The sequence below is a fragment of the Sciurus vulgaris genome, assembly GCF_902686455.1.
Source record: "Sciurus vulgaris genome assembly, contig: HiC_scaffold_570_arrow_ctg1, whole genome shotgun sequence".
Classification (NCBI taxonomy): Eukaryota; Metazoa; Chordata; class Mammalia; order Rodentia; family Sciuridae; genus Sciurus; species Sciurus vulgaris.
In genome coordinates this window covers 4,003,122-4,025,244 of record NW_027632454.1, presented here as the reverse complement: position 1 = coordinate 4,025,244, position 22,123 = coordinate 4,003,122, and positions in this window count along the sequence as shown.

Sequence of the window (22,123 nt, the reverse complement as noted above, 5' to 3'; positions counted from 1 at the left end):
TAAACATCTAGACGGACTAGAGGTTTCAATTAAAACTCAATTTGTCCACTGTGTACATTCAGTTTTGAAGGAAGTGCACACATTTAACAATAGTTCTAATTTAAAGATGTCTTTAAAATATGAGCATTTTTGTCCTTTACCAACCCAGTCTCCTGTAATACTCCAATTTTAAGAAGAAATTCCTTCCTAAAAATTTTAACAAAACATACAAAATTTTGTTTTCTGATTCTACTTTTGTCATACAATGGCAACCTCTTTAATATCTAAAGGAGGCACATGTAGACCAGGACTCATTTTTTCTTTATATACACTATATAAAGACAATAAAGGACAAAACCCATACATATAGTTACAATAGTTACTTTTGCCTCATTGTAAGCACACTGCCATGGTGCTCCAGAGAAACAGCATGCAATGCTTTTTACTCAACAGGGATTTTGGTTATTGTCCTCCACAAAATATTTCATAGAATTTTTTTAAATTAATTATAAATGTTTTTTGTTTAACTCCTTCTACTTTTAAAATTAGTGTACCTAAAATGTTGATATTTCTAAAAAAAACCATTTTCAAATATATTTACAGGAATGAGGAGTAAAATGCGCACACCAAGAAATGTTATAATATGAAAAATGTCTTTTACACATAACCAATCTTGCCCAGGATCCTCTCTTCTAAAGCTTAAAGTCTTCTTCATGTCCTCTTACCCCTGAATAAATGTGGACAATGTAACTCCTAGAGATGGTTTAAGAATTCCTTTCAAAATCACTTCCAGAGGGCATTTCTGACTTTTAAAAACAAATGGGTATTTATGTAACATTATATTCTAACTGTAACATATATCAGTACCCTCTTTAAAATTTAGAACGTGAAGTTGTAGCAAAAGTTTTAATAGGTTGGGGGGCAAGTTGAGAGCAACTTTTTCATAATATATACACAAGTCTTCTGCAAATGCCCAGTAAATCTTCCTGAAGGGTGTTGGGCCTTTCCAATAGATTATATAGTTTGTTACCCTGCAGTTTCTCCTTTTGGGAGAATAACCCATAACTATCCAAAGGTGTTCACTGTTTTACCCATCATGCTCCACAGCTTCACTCACATTCTGGGATGGATAAGATTTTTGTTTACCTTCTCAAGACAAGGTGTCATCAAATGAAGCCTGCACATAGTGAACACAGATGGTCCTAGTCTTTGCTCTTTATGACATCAATTTGTCCCCCTTCTCAACTCATCACTTTTGGTTGCCTACAATTATTCTTGAAACACCATGGCCCCACCACCCAATGGTGCCATTTTTTCAACGCAAGTCTTGGCCAGGATGGACAGTATTGGGCCAGGATATTTAACACCCAAGGATTCCTGGGTCTGAGGTTATAAAGTTCAATGAAACTATCAGGTCATGCAGGCATAGATCCCAATCTTTCACAGCCTAGGCCAAGCCATGGGCAGTCACAACAGGAGATCTGGGACTCTGCAGGACAGAGACTGAACTTTCCTTTGGCCTGCATCTTACCCAGCAGCCTGGGGATAGAGGGCCACAAACGAGTCAAAAGATGCTCCATTTCTTTCTACTCATTCTCTGCCAGAACTAACTGGTTCCTTCTTTTAGATTTAATATTGTTAGGCAAGTTTTTTTATTTGTTTATAATAATGCATTAATAATCAAATATAATATGAAAAATGAAGAACTCACTACTCTTATTTTGTAAGTTATTTTCTATATTTCTTATATTTTTCTAATTTGCTCAATGGTTTAATGTAAGATTCATTGCTTTTCATAGTGGCATGCTTTAATTTTTCTCACACTTCCCTTTATATATTTTTATTGTCACTTCCCTTTATATATTATACAGGTTTTTAATTTTTCACAGGATCTCACTAAGTTGCTAAGACTGGTTTTGAGCTTAAGGTCCTCTTTACTCATCTTCCACTATAATGCTAGTATTACCAATTTACACACAATTCCTGCCTCTCTCAGACATTTTTTCTTAAGAATGTCTTCACATACAGAATTTCTCCTTATTTGTATTAACAATTTTTCCTCTGAATTTGACTCACCAAACTTCCTTGTAATTGTTATTCAGCATTCTTTGGGTAACTAATAACTCTCACTTATCTAGTGTTTCATTCCTAATATTTTGGTTCATTACTTTAATTTGGACTTGATTTCCTTTGTCTTTATGTCCTGTACTATTTTTAATTCCTTTTTCCATAAAGAAACAGTCAACAGTAGATTATAGACTCATTTGGGAAGTCAGTATGAAAGATATTAAATAAATAAAAAAGTCAAGTACAGTTTCAAACTACATATTTGAGGCCATGAAAAAGGATTTCAAGTTTGAGACAAGTCACTGAAATTTAGAAACAATGTATCCCAAAAATTTTAAAATGACTGTTTCATAGTTCTTTGGTATAGCACCCTTGGCCTTAATCCCAAGCATCACATGCATAAAAAATAAAAAAGTAGAATTACTTCATGATCCAGAAATATCAGTCTAAATATATATCCATAGGAGATTAAATCAGAATGCTGAAGACATAGACTCAGTATTGTGTTCAGTGCAAAAAGCATGGCTCTCAATATTCAATTTATAAAATAAACTTATATGCCCACCAATGATTGTATGATTAAAACCTTGGTATTTGTATGCTATTACTATTTTGCTATAAAACAAGATATAATGTCATTTAAAGTGATATAAGATTAATACGTGGGATTTTTCATTATGTGAAATACAGTAGATACAAAAAGTCATTTTTAGGAGTATCTGATTCACAAGTGAAAGATATTCAGAGTGTAATTGTGGTCTCCAGGTACTGTGTTTTGTGAAGTGGTTTTATATTGTTACTTAGAGTCTACAAATTTTTATTTCAATGGGCAAAATGTGATAAAGAGTTTTGCTGTACCACATGGTGACTGTTATATAATATGTTCTTGATAAATACTAATGGAATAAATGTAATATTTGTAAGCACAAAACTGATAATTATACAAAATGATACTTGTATTACTAATATTACATGTGTCATTTTACCTTGTATAAATACATTAAAATACAATGATATAATTGGTAAATATACAAAATTGAATTTGTTAAATAATCAGCAAATAACATGAATATCAAAAATTTTTATTAGTCTTGATTTCCATGTGTTGGCTTCATCTGTGTAATATTGACATAGGCTCTGCAAGGCTTTTATTGCCTCTTGAACTTGTTTTTCTTTTCTTTTCTTTTGCAAAATCTTCTAAACATGTATATGTTTTTCTCATTAAATTATTTTTTATATTTTTCTTAAGATTCCCTACCCTCTTTAAACTTGTTGAATATCAGTTGTTTTAGTATCCAAAAGCTACCTGTTACATCCAGGTCTCTGTGTCTTGGGAAAAAGAAACCAGTTTTCACACACTCTTCAAAAAAAGTCAGAAATATTTGTGTATGTTTTATATTTTGTTTATTTTACTGAGAGTGATGGTAGCTTGTAGATTTTTTTTCTAATTGCCCAATGCTACATTAGACAGGAAGAAATACTATAGTAGATAAAGGATAAATTCCTTGTCTGTACTATATCACTATTCCTAGTAATGTACTCATCTTGAATACAGTGCTTTCTACAATAATTTGGGTAATTTTAGCAGCATAATTGTATATGTACATTTTTATGTAAATTATGTTTCTGTAGTAATGATGGCCTTGGATTTACTAATCTGCTACACTTCTGATGTTCTGATATTGATAACATTGCTATAATTTTCTGTTATGCATGCATAATATATTTATCCATGTCTACTAAGTAATTTTTATAAAATTTTCATTCATTTCAGCAATGACTTATCAGGATACCCAAGAATTTTCATTAGACCAGGGCATAAGACATATGTTTAAAAAAGTGATTAATGGAAAATATGGAAATTGTGACCTTGACAATTTACAACAGAGGACAATATGGAAAACTTTAAGTGAGAGTGAACAACACAAATCATATTATCAGAAATCAGACCTAATTCAATGGCAGAGAATTTATACTGGAGAGAAGCCCTACAAATGTATAGCATATGACAAAAGTTTAAATGCAAAATCATACTTTATTTGCCATCAGAGTGTTCATATGAGAGAGAAATCTTACCGATGTAAAGAATGTGGCCAAGATTTTAATTGGAGGCCCCACCTTACTCAACACCAGAGAATTCACACTGGAGAGAAGCCCTGTGAATGTAAAGAATGTGGCAAAGCTTTTAATCATAAATCAAACCTTATTCACCATCAGGTGTTTCATACTGGAGAGAAGCCCTATGAATGTAAAGAATGTGACAAAGCTTTTAATAAGAGATCACACCTTACTCAACACCAGAGAATTCATACTGGAGAGAAGCCATACATATGTAAAGAATGTGGAAAAGCTTTTATTGCAAAATCAAGCCTTATTCGCCACCAGATAATTCATACTGGAGAGAAGTCCTATGAGTGTAAAGAATGTGGCAAAGCTTTTAATCATAAATCAAGCGTTATTCACCATCAGGTAATTCATACTGGAGAGAAGCCCTATGAATGTAAAGAATGTGGCAAAGCTTTTAATAAGAAATCAAACCTCATTCACCACCAGAGAATTCATACTGAAGAGAAGCCATACATTTGTAAAGAATGTGGCAAAACTTTTAATCATAATTCAAACCTTATTCGCCATCAGATAATTCATACGGGAGAGAAGCCCTATGAATGTAAAGAATGTGACAAAGCTTTTAAGAAGAGATCACATCTTACTCAACACCAGAGAATTCATACTGGAGAGAAGCCATACATATGTAAAGAATGTGGAAAAGCTTTTATTGCAAAATCAAGCTTTATTCGCCACCAGATAATTCATACTGGAGAGAAGTCCTATGAGTGTAAAGAATGTGGCAAAGCTTTTAATCATAAATCAAGTGTTATTCGCCATCAGGTAATTCATGGTGGAGAGAAGCCCTATGAATGTAAAGAATGTGGCAAAGCTTTTAATCAGAGATCACACATTATTAAACACCAGAGAATTCATACAGGAGAGAAGCCCTATGACTGCAAAGAATGTGGCAAAGCTTTTATTGCAAAATCAAGCCTTATTCATCACCAAAGAATGCATACTGGAGAGAAGCCATATGTTTGTAAAGAATGTGGCAAAGCTTTTAATCAGAAATCAAGCCTCATTCACCACCAGAGAATTCATACTGGAGAGAAGCCCTATGAATGCAAAGAATGTGGCAAAGCTTTTAATCAGAAATCAAGCCTCATTCACCACCAGAGAATTCATACTGAAGAGAAGCCATACATTTGTAAAGAATGTGGCAAAACTTTTAATCATAATTCAAACCTTATTCGCCATCAGATAATTCATACGGGAGAGAAGCCCTATGAATGTAAAGAATGTGGCAAAGCTTTTAATCATAAATCAAGTGTTATTCGCCATCAGGTAATTCATGCTGGGGAGAAGCCCTATGAATGTAAAGAATGTGGCAAAGCTTTTATTGCAAAATCAAGCCTTATTCACCACCAGAGAATTCATACTGGAGAGAAGCCCTATGAATGTAAAGAATGTGACAAAGCTTTAAATCTTAACTCAAGCCTTATTTGACATCAAAGAATTCATATGGGAGAGCAACCCTACCTAGGTAAAGAAAGTGGCAAAGCTTTTAGTCAGAAATCACACCTTACTCAACACCAGAGAATTCATACTGGACAGAAGCTGGTAGAGTACTGCTTTATCTAAGGTTAATATTGTAAAGATTTTCTCCCATTCCATAGGTCCTCTGTTCATGTTATTAATTGTTTCCCTTACTGAGATTTTTATTTTGAGTCCATCCCATTTATTGTTTCTTGATTCTTACAAGTTTTGTTAATGAGGTCAGTTTCTAAGCTAACATGGTGTAAACTTGGTCAAACTTTTTATTCTATTAAGTGAAGGTCTCTGTTGTAGTGCCTACATCTTTAATCCCCTTTGAGTTGTTTTTTCCACAGGGTTAGATATAGAGCTTTGATTTCATTTTGCTACGTATGAATTTCCATTTTTTCAGCACCATTTGTTTAATAGGCTATCTCTTTTCAATGTGTTTTTGGTGCATTTGTTTAGTATGAGATAAACCTATTTATTTGGGTTTGTATCTGTGTCTTCTGTACCATTATACTACATGTCTATTTTGTTGCCAATACCATGCCATTTTTGTTATGATTACTCTGTAGATCTGCATTGTGAGCCCCCTGCTTCATTCCTCTTGGTAAGGATTACCTTTGCTATTCTGGATCTCTTGTTTCCAAATGAATTTCATGATTGCTTTTTGTAGTTCTGTGAAGAAAGTCATTTGGATTTTAGTAGGAATTGTATTAAATCTGTAACAGTTTTGGTAGTATGGCCATTTTGACAATATTCATTCTGCCTATCCAAGTGCATGAGAGATCTTTTCATTTTCTATGGATTACCTCAATTTTCTTATTTAGAATTCTGAATTTTCTCTTGTAGAGGTCTTTCCTCTCTTTTATTAGGTTGATTCTCAATATATAATATTTTGCAACTATTGTGAATGTTGATTCATCACTGATGTATAGAAATGCATTTATGAGTATCAATTTTATATCCTGTTATTTTTTTTCTTAATTTTGTTATTAGGTGGAGAAGTTTTCTCATGGAATTTTTTTTTTGTCTTTTGAATGTAGAATCATGTCTTTGGCAAACAGTGATACACTTAATTTTTATTTACTATTTATGTCTTTTTAATTTCTTTCATCTGTCCAATTACTGTGGCTTGAGTTTCAAGGACTATGTCAAATAGAAATACTAAAAGAGGGAATTTATATCTTCTTCCAAATTACATGGGTAAGGCTTAATTTTTGGTGTATCTAGAATTATTTTATCCTTTGCCTTAGCATAGATGGCTTTTATCCTGTTGAGGTATGTTCCTACTATTCCTAGATATTCTAGTGTTTTAAACAGAAATGGATGCTTTGTTTTGTCAAATGAATTATCTCCATGTTTTGAGATGATCACATATTTCTCTTCTTTATATCTACTGATGTGATGAATTATGTTTATTGATATCCATATGATGAACTAACTTTGAATATCTGGGATAAACTCAATTGAATTGTGGTGCACCATTTTTTTGTTATAATTACTTTTTTATATTTTTGCAGACTGCATTTTAATTCAATCCACAGAAATGTGGTACATCTTTTCATTCCTATGATTGTGCACAATGTAGATTCATACCATTTGTGTAATTATACATGTACATAGGGTAATGATGTCTGTCTCATTCCACAATTTTTCATACACCCCTCCTCCCTCTTATTTTTATTTATACAATCTAAATTTCCTCTATTCTTCTTTCACTCCCCAACCCCATACCAACATTATATATCATCATCCACTTATCAGGGAATATATTTCAGCATTTTATTTTTGGAATTGGCATATTTAACTTAGTATAATATTATTCAATGCCATTCATTTATTTGCAAATGCCATGATTTTATTCTTTATGCCTGAATAATATTTTATTGTGTATATATACCAGAGTTTCTTTATCCATTCACCTGTCAAAGGGTATCTAGGTTGGTTCCACAATCAACATCTGTAGTTATTATAGGAATGCAAATTAATACAACTCTAATATTACATCTTTCTCCAATTATAATGGGTATTATCAAGAACACAAGGAATAATAGATATTGGCATGGATGTAGGGAAATAGACACACTTTTATATTGCTGGTGGAGTTGCAAATTGGTGCAGCCAGTCTGGAAAGCAGTGTGGAGATTCTTTAGAAAACTTGGAATGGACTCACCCTTTGACCCACTTATCCCACTCCTCAGATTATACACAAGAAACTAAAATTAGCATAGTACAGTAACAGCCACATCAATGTTTATAGCAGCACCATATTTTTAAAGTGTTTTTGTGATTTGACAGAATTTTTTTAAGAGTTTTTGGGTCTAGTTCATCAGGGATATTGATCTGAAGTTTCACTCCTTGATGTGTAATAGTCTGGTTTTTGTATTAACATTATACTAGTCTCATAGAATGAATTAGGAAGAGTTCTCTTCTTTTCTATTTCATAGTATAATTTGAGGAGTATTGGCATTAATTCTTTTTTGAAGGCCTTGTGGAACTCAGCTGAGAATTGGTCTCTAGTACCCGGCTTCTCTTGTTTGGTAGACTTTTGATAGTGTCTTCAATTTTATTGCTTATAATTGATCACTTTACATTGTGCATATTCTCTTGATTCAGATTGGATAGTTTATATGTCTTTTGAAATTTGTCAACATCTTGAAGATTTTCTATTTCTTTGAAGTACAAATTTTCAAAATAATTTCTTACTTTCTTCTGTATTTAAGTAGTGTCCATATGATATTTTCTCATTCATCAAGAATTTTAGTAATTTGAGTTTTCTCTCTCTTTCATTTCAATAGACTAGCTAAGGATTTATCAATTTAATTTATTTTCTACAAGAACAAAGTTTCAACTTTCTCATTTTAAAAAATTGTTTCCATTGTTTCAATTTCATTGATTTCAAATCTAGTTTTAATTGTTTCCTGTCTTTTACTAGTTTTAGTGTTTATTTGTTCTTTTTTTCCTAGGACTTTGAGATGTAAAGTTAGGATATTTGGTTTTTGTCCTTTAATTCTTTTAATGAATGAGCTCAATGCAATGAACTTTTCTTTTAATACTTTCTTTGTAATGTCCCAGATAATTTGACATGTTCTGTAGTTGTTGTCACTTACGTCTAAGTACATTTTTTATTACCCCCTCGATCTCTACTATTGTCCATTTGTCATTCAGTAGCATGTTATTTAGTCTCCAGGTCTTCAACTACCTTTTATTTTTATTTTATAATTCATTTCTAGTTTCATTCTATTATGATCTCATTGAATGTAGGGTAATATTTCTCTTTTTTGTATTGGTTAATTGTGACTTTGTAGCATAATATATGGTTTGTTTTAGAAAAGGATTTATGTGCAGTTGAGAAGGTTGAGAAGATAGTGTATTTTCTTGATGATGGATGAAATATTTTATATATGTATTTTAAGTCTAAATTATTGATTGCATTATTTAATACTATAGTTTCTTTGCTTAGTTTTTTTTTTTTTTTTTTTTTGGAAGATCTATTCAGTGGAGATAAAGGTGTGTTAAAATAAGCCAGTATTACTGTTTTGTAGTATTTGATTCTTGAAACTGAAAAGGGTTTGTTCAATGTAGGTAGATGCTCCATTTTGGGGGACATATATATTTATGATTGTTATGCCTTCTTAATGTATGATTTACTTAGCAGTATGAATGTCCTTCTTTATCCCTTCTAACTTTGACTTGAAGTTCACTTTGTCTGGTATGAGGATGGAAACTCCAACTTCTTTATAAAGTACATGTAAATGATGTGTTTTTTCCCAACACTTCACCTTCAGTCTTTGAGTGTCTTTAAGTGCTGCATTAAAAAAACAGCCAAAATTCAAATTGGTTTTCCCCTGTATGTAATTTGATTTCTTTCACTCACAACTTTTAAAGTTCTATCTTTAATCTGTATGTCACTCATTCTTATGTTGCTTATGTTCTGTTGTAATTTTGTACTCTTGTGCTTCTGTAAGTCTGTTGTATTTGATTTTCCATACCATTCTTTAGATTTGGAAAACTTTCTATTAGGTCATTGAAAACATTGTGCATTTCTTAGATTTTTATCTCCACTTCTTTGTCTATTCTGATAAATCTTAAATTTGCTTTTTATGTTATCCCATATTTCTTGTGAGTTCTGTTCATGGTTTCTTACATCTTCTCTGTGTGATTGACTTTGTTTTCAAGGGTATAAATTTTGTTTTTGTTGGAGGTTCTGTCTTCCAAGTTGTCTAGGCTGTTGGTGATGCTTTCTGTTGAGTTTGTAATTTGGTTTATTGATTCCTTCATTTCACAAATTTCTACTTGGTATTTTTTCACAATTTCTAATTTTTTATTGAAGTGATCTTTCATTTCATGTATTATTTCTTGGATTGACTCCTTATACTATACTTCACATCATAGGGCAGTTCGACTATATACACTCTAAACCCCGTTTCTGGCATCTCTTCTAAAGTGTTATCAATTGGTTCAACATATATCGTGCAGCGTGCTGACTCAGGTGACTGTCCTGTGCTTTTCACAGAATCCCACTGTGTGTAGTGAAAGCCTCAGTAACCAAGGTTATTAAAAGAACTGCACATTTTATTAGACATTATTAGGAGGTATAATAAATTCTGTCTCACAGGCAGTGTTAGACCAGGTCATGGGCACTGCCTGGCAGTATGTGGAAGAGTAAGTTTGAGCCTGTATCATTCACTGATGCAGTTGGAGTGATTGAGGTCTTCAGCATCTTCTCTTGATGTCTGCAGGTAGTTGATGCTGTGCTGCTACTGAAGGTGTGTGTCAGGTAAGGAAAAGTTTCTGTTCAACAAAGCTGAAATAATGAGATACCTTAGATAAAGGCAGTTGTAGCTGCCCTCCTAAGTACTTGGAGATATAACTGCAAGTATTTTTTTGTTGAAAAAGATCATAGGTTGGAAAACATACTTTAAAATAAACATCATGTAGTAATATTTTTATTTCCATGCCTGCTTCTGCTGATTATACTCTAATTAGACACATAAATGTACATTAGTATTTATCAACACCTGCTCCTTATCTGTTTCAGAGCTTTATTATTATGTTTTTTTGCAAAATGAATTTTCATAGTTTGCTTAGTGCTCCCTAGCTCCAGAGAGTGTTAGAAAGTTTGCTCCATTTATCCTCCCCTCCCCTTCTTCCACAGTGACAATGTACTTCAGAGACTCAAGCCATTCTAATATTGGCTGGGTAATTAGGGAGGCATCACAACTCTGCATCTCATGTGCAGTTAATTACATAGTAAAATATGAGTGTGTTTTATCACCTTATGTTTGGATTTTCAGCATCACATACAGGTCATTTCATCATTTGTTCACTCACTCATCACTCTTTTAAGAACTAGCTTATTATGCTCATGTAATCTATGAAATTTAACTCTTAAAGCTCTAAATTTCCTTAAAGGCAAATATGTTTGGATACTGGCCAGAAATATGTTGTAACATGGATTTGGGAAGTCTTTGCTAGTTTATGTATTTGGATCCATACCTAGGCATGACCCTTAAGCACAAGTTCTGATAATGCTTCAGGATACTTGTCACATCTAAGGAAGAGTCAAGGATCACTGGGATTCAGCCTGCATTGGCAATTAGAGGACTTCATCATGGTGATCTGGTCTTATCTTTCCTTATCCCAGGAGTTTGGGGAGAAATATTGTCCACCAAATTTATTTTCATACATAAAGAAGGTGAGGAGAGGCTGTTTTATCATCCCTGGAAAAGGAAACAAAGAGAAGAGCTATAGTTGGAACTCAAGGTGTTGTGTGTCCCTTGCCAGGCCATTGGAACACTTCATGGTCAGGTCTTCTAGAAGATTACAGACTGGAAAGAAGAAATAATCTGGTCATGGGCAGGGTCAAGTATGTTAAGGGGATAAAGATAGGCCACTCAAAGTTCAATGATGGCTGATGCATTTGGCAGCTCATATACAGGGTGGGTGCCCACAGAGGTAGAATCCTTGGAAGTGGATGAGGCACATCACTGTCTCAGAGTGAAGGGAAGTATGTGGGAGATTAATGATTATGGAGAGACTACTGGAATAGAGTGAGAAGAGTGGCCTTGAGACTCAGTGGTTCTCCTCAGTCATTTTCTGATTCTAGAAAATTCTAACTTATTGTTTTGGGGATTCCACTTTTTACATGTGAAGTGAGTGCACAGCAGTCTTGTGACTATCTAACATGAACACATCTTTTTGTTTGATGGGGCAGTGATAAGGACTGGATGAGGCTGGCCGTTCCTTAGGAGAATGGAACCTGGAAGCAGGGGTGGGAGACATGCAACCCATGCAAATGATGTGGAGTCATGTTTCTTAGCTGTCTGCATGACCACTATCATTCTTCATGGCATACAATGAAGGAAAATAGAGGAAATCTTATCAAACAGATGCTGTGGATAACTGGATAGGGAAAGAAAATGACCAGGTGATTTAAAGCCAAAGTATATTAGAGGTGGATCTTGAGATAAGCCTCAGACCTTGAATGGGACCTTCTGGTTATGTTTTTGAATGTTTGTAACATAGTTTATCTCCACTTGCCCACAAGGGTGTCAATGTGGCAAAATATAATTTGTGCCTGGCCTCTGGTGCTGTGATACCACTTTCAGCCCAGTCCCAGGGCAGACATCTAAGTTCTAGGAAGTTTCTTTTCTTTCTTTGTTAAGTTCAGAGATAGTGAATTGCCCTGTCCATAGAACTTTTATATTTGTGTATAATTATCAAATAGCTGGGACAGATATGGGAGTATTTGTGAATTATCAAATTTCCTACCTGTGAAATCATGTCTAAAGTGGGTTCATACTTTTCAGTAATCACAGCTGACCAAAGCCTAGCTAGTTCTAATGACTTCAGTGTTTGCTTCAAAGACCTTTCTCAGTATCCAGTCTTTATTCAGTCTGTAAGTCTCACACCTATGCTAGTCTCTGCAGATAAAAAAGCAATAAAAAGGCATCACTCTTTAGGGCATATGATCTAGTGAGTGGGCTATACATGCCTCAGAGCAGTTCATCTCATGTACTTTTTTTTTTAATAAAAGCTGTATTGAGTTTAATCTATCCACCATGAAATTCCTTTATGAAGTGTCCAGTTCCAATTCTAGGGAATTAGCTTATCCACAGTGTTGTGCACCTACATCAATGTATATAAATTTTTTTTCCTTTACTCTGAAAGAAAACCCTGTACCCATTTGTAGCCATTTCCTTTTTATAACTCTTCTCTATCTCCAGAAATCATGAAATTTTTTTTCAATGATTTGTTTTTTCTCAACATTCAATACAGAAGTAATATATAGTGCATGGTCTTTTGATAACATCCATGGCTTTACTCTTTATGAATTTGAATAAATTTTGCATGCCCTGAAAACACATTAGTCATATCTTGATCTTGTGCAGAAACCAAGAATTGTGGTAGTCATGGAATTTTTGAATAGCATCTTGTGATTAAATTTAAAATAAAAATACTATTTCTGAATTGTTCATGGAAAATGTCCCTGATTTATCATAACTTTTTTATCTTACTATTCTATTTAACCTCTTTAGAAATATATAATAAGTAAATTTTGAAAAGAGGCAATGATCAAAATGGTAGCTTAGAATGTGAACTTGGACATCAGACTGCCTGGGTTCAAATCCTAAGACACATCACAGCTTGTGGCCTTGGGCACATGACAGACTCTCTTGATGAAATCATCCATCTCTCTAAGGACCTGAATCATGTTTTCTTCTGGTGTCTCCATACTGTATATGCTACCTCTGTTATCAGATTGCTTCCAAATCACATGTTGGTGTTCAAATAAGCCTATTTTACTTAATAATGGCCCAAAAGCATATGCATAGTGATAAAAAGGAGGTAACAGGACATAAAACTTGAAGGATGATTTAACTCCAGTACTCTGAGGCTAACCAGGAAAAATCACTGTGGGGGGTTTGGTAGTGTTCATGTTTTCTGATATCCATTGAAGGCTTTGGAATGTATCCCCTGGGGATCAGTGGAGGGATTGCGCTATTATTACTTTTTTGAATGTTTATAATAAAGTTAGGGCCAATGGTGGAAATAATTTCTTGTTAGTTAAAGCAACTCTAAGAAAGCAAAGTTTCATTATGTATATTTGATTACCCTCAGCATCAGTAGGTGTAAGAATTATTGCCTTAATCCTTTTACGAACAAGAGTCCATATTCTTCATAAGGTTATGTAGAAATAAATGGATGAAGTAGTACTGAAATAAATACTGTGATATGAGTTGTAACTTTTGCAGGTTTTAAAGCTATTTTCTGAGTGAGGCATGGTGGCATATATCTGTAATCCCAGTCAGGGGACTGAAGCAGGAGGATCACAAATTTATAGAAAATTCCTGGTATGTTTCTTGGTTAGGAACTCAGAGTGAGAAGCACTCCTTCTTGCTTGTTTTCCTTGCCTGACACATTAACCTTTAAAGTAAAACCTATTTTTGGTGACAACTCTTCTAGATGTTGTTTGTCCAAATCAAGACCCTGTTTTAGCAGAGAAACTACTGGTGATACAGAACATCTTTCTTGTGATCCTCAGATAGGATGTGGTGATGATTACTGCTGAAGGAATGGCCCTACACTCACAGTCTTGGTACACAGTAGCAACAACAAATGTTTTGTTTTCTGTGTCTTCCACATGTGTCTCATGCTAACATGTTAAAGCTATGTAATCTACCAGCAAGTTATGTGTGACTACATAGATGCAAGTGTAAGCATCATTGATTTCACTTCAGATTTTGATAATTAGAGGTGACATTTTAATTTGATAATTAAATAATTAGATTATGTTGTTCCAATATTTTAAAACTTAATGGAGGGTTAAAAGCCTTTGACCCTTCTCTGAGTCTTGAGTAAAATGATACTGATTTTTACTGTATGATTTGTAAGAAAAATAAAACATCTTACATCAGAGAAATAAACTTCCATGTTTTTGTCTCCAAGTGCAGTAGTTAAGGTCGAGAACAGAGCTGAAACTTGTTTCATACATACCTTTCTTCCTCTTAACATTTTTCATTAAAGAAAATGTTTAAGAATAGGATTTATGCTTTGGACTTGTCTCCTTGGTCTCATGGATTTTTGCTTTACTGTGGAGCTGTTTCATTAGAAATTTCTGCTGGCATTTAGGTATTCATATACCACCAAAAAGGATATGTGGAAGAAAGAAAGACTGTTTAGACAATACCTCTAGAGGTCGTGTGTGTGTGAGTATATGGTAACCAGCTCAGTCTAGTTTGTCCTAGATTGTCTCAGTTAGCAGTGAATGTTTTCTTGGTCCCTGGGCAAACTAAAGGGTTTCATCACCCTGCCTGTTTATAGTTCCTGGGCATTACAAAGCTTGTCCTGTTGTAATCAAGTCTTTTCTTTACTTCTGTCAAAGGTTCTTCATCTAAAAGGAAATATGGGAAGAAAAAAATCTAAAATTAACTAACTATCCTAAAAGAGCTAAGGAAGGCTGAAACATTGTGTGAACAGAACTCAATTTATTTTCAAAGCATTTCTCTTAGTAACGTATCATTGTCACTACTCAAAGAACTTGCTGTTGATTCCACTTATAGAACATTATTGAAATAAGCAAATGACAGATTATTTGGGATTAGTGAAGTAGGGGAGTGCCAAAGTTGAGTGGACTATAGAAGGGTAGATCAAAGGAGACTCGTGGCCATAAAAATTCTCTGCCTTGACTTTTTCAGAGTAGCCTTCTGGTCAGGTGTCCAGTGATGATCTTACTGACTGTTATCACTTCAGGAAATTGTATAAAGGGGATACAGGATCGGGAAATATTATTACTTAAAAATGCTTTCAAAATAAAGGAATCAATCAAATATAAATTAATTATAAATTAGTCAATTATACATTAAATGGAAAATATCACCCACAGTCTAGATCTTTTAGAAGATAGAACTTCAGACAATGAAGAAAAAATATTTAATGTTGAAAACAAATTTGACCACATAGAGAAGATGGTAAAAATCCATGAAAGAACTTCCAAAAATTATGGGATTAACATGGAAAGATGAAATAAATTCTGCCTACCTAGGAGCATGGGAGGTCTTTCCATTTTCTAAGATCTTCAATTTCTTTATTTTTGGTGTTCTGTAGTTTTCATTGTAGAGATTTTTCACCTCTTTTGCCAGATTGATTCCCAAATATTTTATTTTTTGAGACAATTATTAACAGTGTAGTTCTATTTCTCCATCAGTGGATTCCTTACTGATGTATAGGAATGCATTTAAATTATGGGTATTGATCTTATATCCTGCTACTTTGTTGAATTTATTTATTAGTTCCAGAAGATTTTTTGGTTGAAGTTTTTGGATCTTCCAAATATAGAACCATATCATTGGCAAACAGTGATAGTTTGAGTTCTTCTTTACCTATTCGTATACATTTAATTTCTTTCTTTCATGTCATAGATGCTTCTCAGGTCATAGAGGATACTTGGCTAATAAAGGGCAAACAGGTCACTATGGAGACTCCAAAAACCTCCAAATTTATCATTCAAATACTCAACAATGGGTATAGCACTCTGCCTGAGCCTAAAATACTGACTCCAACCTAGTGCCAAGGAAAGTGCTTCCAATAATAAACCTTTCTCCACCTTCTGGCAATTTCATGCTCCGTTGTTTGAACAGTAATGGTCTCAGGGTATCTACCACTGGCATTTTAATTTTATTAGTCTCCTTTATTATGTGCTAAAACATTGATTTCAGCCTACCTCACTTATCCTTCATTCATTACATGACATCCCAGCCAGAACCAATCCACCTCTTCCTCAGCCTGACCAAGAAAGAGTAAGCCCCATGTCCTAAAGTTGTACCTGTTGAAAACTAAGTTGATGAATGCTAACCTACCAGTATTTTGCAAATTTGCATCCTGGTTGTTCCTTAACTCTGTTGGAACCTTTAGCTTCCCTACTACCAGTGTTCCAGAGAAGCAATTCCATTAGTGCAGTCATTGGTTCCCCAGGTGGGACAAATCTATCCAGTCATTTGTCTAACCTTGTGAACTTGCAGTGGTCTAAATGTGGTAGAGAATAGTCTTCAGAATTGTGGAAACTTGGGACACTGGTCTGGATACTTTACATAATAATTTCTCTCTGGAACAAGATCACATCAATTTCCTAAGAAAAGCAGATCTTCTTCATCAGAATTTTTTTTCCTCCTTCCTGCCTGGAATTACACCTGGCACCTTATGTCTGACAAGTGTAATCCTGGTGATCTCCTACTTCGTTAGTGATAACTTTCCTATGTTTTGCTAGCTTCTACTAGTGTTATTACAGATGAATACCCTTGCTGTGGTCCCTGGTTACCAACATATGACCAATTCATATCCTTGTAATACTGTCAGGAAGGGTGATTTCAATACTATAATGTTAGTTGAGAAGATGGATGCATGAAATCCCTGCCTGGGAGAAGTGCTGTGAGCTTGTTCATTTAATATCCAACTCATATCCTGGGGCCAAGCCATGCACACACCATAGAGATAATGTTCTTTCCTTTCTGAAATTTTATTATGCTGTTCAGGTCATAAAACTCACAAAGTTCTTAGGGGCTGTGCAATTTCTAAAAGTTATGCTGGGCATAGCGGTTACCCAGGTTATAGAAACTACATTGGACATAGAGGTTAGTCAGTAAATAAAAACTTTCAGGTCATCAAGTTATGGAGGACAAGAGGCTTCAGAACACAGAAAATGTGCAAGTCATACAGGTTACTTAGGTAGTAGGGGTTACGTAGATCATGGAGGCTACCCAGATCATAATGGCTGTTCTGGTCATAGAGACTACCAAGTTCTAAGGGGCTACTAATTCCATATTTTGCATAAGACATAAGCCTATGGAGGTCATAAAGGCAGTCAGGATTACATAGGTCATAGATGCTTCATGGGTTATAAATGATATAGGGTCATAGAGTTTACCCATACTGTAGAGATTATGCAGGCCATAAAAGCCTTCTCAATTTTTTGAGATTGCTCAGGTCCAAGAGTTTACACAATTCACAAGAACTTCTCAACTCATAGAGGTCATTAAGATTATTGATACTACACAGATAATATGGGTTATTCAGTTCATTTAGGCTACTTATACCGAGAGGATATGCAGGACAGGGGATCTATGGTAGGTCATGAAAAACATACATATTACTGAAAATATTATACAGATCAGAAATTTTGCAGGTTACAAAAACTTCTCAGATTATAATGACAATTCAGGTCTTAGAGACAATGCAGGTGCAGTGGGCTTCACAGATTATAGAAGCTCTGAATGCTATTGTGGTTACATTGGTGATAGAGGCATAAATCAGAAGTTATGAGGGTTGTAGAATCTATTTAGGTCAGAGAGTAAGCAGTAAAAGTTGTAAAGTCTAAGAGATCATAGAGCCTATGAAGATCGAAGAGGTATACAAGTTAAAGAGGTTAACAGGACCTAGACATTACTCAGGCCAAGTAGGCTACTGTGCATATAAGACCTATGCAGGTCAAGGAGGCTACACTATTCATGGAGGCTACAAAATTTATAGTGCATATTGAGGTCATTTATGTTTCTCAACTTATAATGTTATGGAGATCATAGAGATTTTGTAGACCATAGAAAATACGCAGGTCATTAAGGCTATGCAATCATAGAAGCTATTCAGGCTACAGAAACAGCACAGGTCATATGAGCTTTATGATCATTTCAGGTATTCAGACAATAGAAGTGGTACAAGTCAGAGAGTACATGCAGGCAAGAGACACTGCACAAATCATAGAGGTTATGCAGTTCATAGTGCCTATACATATTACAGGGCATACTAAGGTCATTTAGAGCACTAAGTCCATAGAGGCTATAAAGGTTCACTAGGCTACTCAGGATATAAAGACATGCAGGCAATAGAGGCTATGCATGCTATAGAGGATACCCAGGTCATAGAACTGATACAGTTCACAGAGACTACTCAGGCCATACAGACTACACATGCCATAGTGATGATGCTGGCCATAGAGAATATTTACTTTATAAAATTACTTTAAAAAATTAAATTAAATAAATTAAATTTACTTTAAAGAAGTAAATATTTACTTTATTTACTTTATAAATTCATGTCACAGAGGTAACTCAGGACACAAAGAATATACAAATCATATCAGTTACTAAGCTCCTTTACACTTTTTAATCCAAAGAACCTATAAAAGTTATAGAATTTACAAAGAAATAGACACTATTCAGGGAATAAATAATGCACACATCATAGAATGTACTCACGTCATAGAGAATATGAAAGTTATACAGGTTAATCAGATGTTAGACACTATTGAAAACTTAGAGACTTTGCAGGCCATAGGGGTCATTTAGGTTATTCAGGCTATCTAAGCTTATAAATCTTTGTTGTCACTCAGAACACAGAGGCTTCACGATTAATAAAGGTTGTGCAGATTATAGGGGCAACATGGTCATAGTGGTTTCTGAGATCATAGGAACAATGATCTCAGGTCATTTAGGCTAATCAGGTCATAAAGGCAACACAGGTTTTAGTGGCTGTGTACACTATAGAGGCTCTGCATGTCATGAGCCATACACATGTCCTGGATACTATACAGATTGTAGATGCTACATTGGTGATAGCGTTTATACAGATGTTAGATGCTTCTAAGTAATAGAGGTTATATTGCCTGCAGATTGACTCAGTTCAAGCTGTATGATCAGCTTAGAGGTTTAAGTGAAAAATAGAGGTTTTTCAAGTGATAAATTATACTCAAGTTATAAGAATTATTCAGGACACGTAGGCTACATAATTTATAAATGATACAAATGTCATGGAGAATACATAAGTCACAGATTGGACATAGAAGTTACTAAGACCATAGAGAATACACTGGTGATTAAGGAAATTCAGGACATAATAAAGTTGCAGGTCATAGAATCTACACAGGTCAGAAAGGTTGTGTTACTGAGAAAGACTACACAGTTTCAAGATACTACTCAGGTATAGAGTGTAAGCAGACTATAGAGATTATTTAGGTCATATGTACACACATCTTAGGGGCTAATCAGGTCACAGAGGTTTCATAGGTCATGAAGGATACTTAGGCCAAAGAGGTTATGCAGGTAATAGAAGCTACCCAAGCCATACAGGGCATATAGGCCATAAGGCTACTCAGGACCTAGAGTCTTTTTAGGTCACAAAGTCTGTAGGGATCATAGAAGGTTTACTGGTCATAGAGGCTACTTAGGTCATAAAGGTTGTGCCAATCATAAAATCTGCTCAGGTCAAAGTGGATACATGGGCCATAGAGGTTACAAGAACATAGAGTCAATGTAGGTTGGAGGGGCTACAAAAATCATTTAGATAAAAAGGTCATTCATGCTCTGAAGGCCATTATCCTACATTTAGTTTTCTCAGGCCATCATGACTACACAGGTAATTGAGTGTTTGCTGGTTAAAAGCTACTATGTCACAAAACTTATACAGGTTATAGATGCTACTTAGATGATAGAAGAGAGGCAGGTTAGAGTGGCTACACAGTTTACATAACTAACTCTGGTCTTAAGGGTTATAAGAGTCCAAAGATGGTACTCAAACTATTTAGGCTACTCAAGGCCATAGAACCCACTTTGGCCACAGAGATATGAGAAGTCACAGAGGTTATGAAGATTATGAAGTCTACTATAGCCATACAGAGTACTTAGTGCATAAGGTTATTAGAGTGAAAGAGACTGCATAGGTACTTGAGGCTAATCAGGCCATAGAGATTATGCAGTTAATAGAGACTCTGCAGGCCATGAAGAATACTCAGGCCATAAAGGCTACATAGTTTACAGAGTCTATGCAGTTCATGGTGGCTATACAGGCCATACACTTCAAAGGTCATGGTGGATACTGTTTTTCTAGAGAATACTGATGCCAAATAGGCTACACAGGTTATAAGAAATACACAGGTCATAGAGGCTGTGCAGGCAATAGAATTTATTTATTCCATAGATTCTGTGCAGATCATAGAGGTTGCACTATTTATAGAGTCTACTCAGGTCACAGAAGGTACATGGGCAATAGAAGTGATACCATTGAAGTGAAGCTACACAGATCATAGAGGATATACTGGCCATAAATATCTTCATAGTCAAAAAGAATATATAAGCCAAATATGATACAGAGATCATATCATCTATTAATCCAATAGAGCTACAGAGGACCTACAGGCTTTTTGACACAGAGTTTTTATAGTTAATATAGGCTAGTCAGTTAATAGAGCCTAAGGTCATATAGGCCAATAAGGTCATATAGTCCAATAAAGTCATAGAGACTTGCAGGTCATTTAGGCTACTCAAACAATAAAGGTTACATAGGTCATAAAGTCTACACTTCTCATAGGAGCTACTCAAGAGCATAGGCTCTGTGGATCACAGAGGCTATTGAGGTCATAAAATATACTAAGGTCATTTAGTCTACTAAGGTCATACAGGCTAAGAAGTAATTTGGACTACTCAGTCCACCTAGGGTACAGGGGACATAGCACCTTCCATGGTTATAAGAGGTGACACAGGATATAAAGTCTATGCAGGTCATAGAGAGTACTAAGGTCATAGAGACCACACAGTTTCCAGAGAATACTCTGAGCATAAAATCTGAAAATTCATAGTGCATACTGAAGTAATTGAACTTTTTAGACCATAAAGGCTGTGAGATTCATAGAGACTGTGCAGGCCATAGAGGCTAATAAGGCCATAGATTAAAAGTAGGCTATATGGACTATTCATGTCCTACAGGTTACTCAGGCATAGATTCTATGAAAGCCACAATGACTACACAGATAATAGAGGCTATGCAGATAGGCAGGTAATGTATGTTACAAAGATCATGAAGGCTACCCTGGTCATAGAGGCTACCCAGCCACTATGGCTAAGTAGTTCATAGAGGTCAAGAACATGTAGGCTATTTAGAACACAGAAGCTATGGCCCTGGCTCTAAGGCCATAGAGACCACACACAAAAAAAGAGGCTAAATTTCACAGAGTTTATAATTTGATTTATTGAGTCCTTCATTTTGAGGATTTATGCTTGTTTTTTTTTCACAATTTCTAATTCTTTGCTGAATGGATCTTTCTCTTCCTGTATTTTCTCTTTGATTTCACTCTTTATACCAGTCTTTATTTCACAGATCCAGATTAACCATGTACTTTCTAATCTTCTTCATGGACATTTCTTCTAATGTGTTGTCAATGCCTTTTCTAATTGGGACATCTTGGTTTGTTTGTGCATTTTTGTTCCCTTGTTTTTTATGTTGCTTGAGTTTTTTTCCCATCTAGTTGTATGGATCTGAGACAACACAGATTCTACCCTGTCAACCTATATTATAAATAAAGTTTTCCATTATTCCATCTTTAAGAGGAAGACCAATATTAACAACACCCAGTACAAACAATGTACAGCCTCAAATCTAATATCTCCCTCTAAGGCTTTCACTGCCCTCTTGCTATAAACAGCAATGATGAATTCAATCA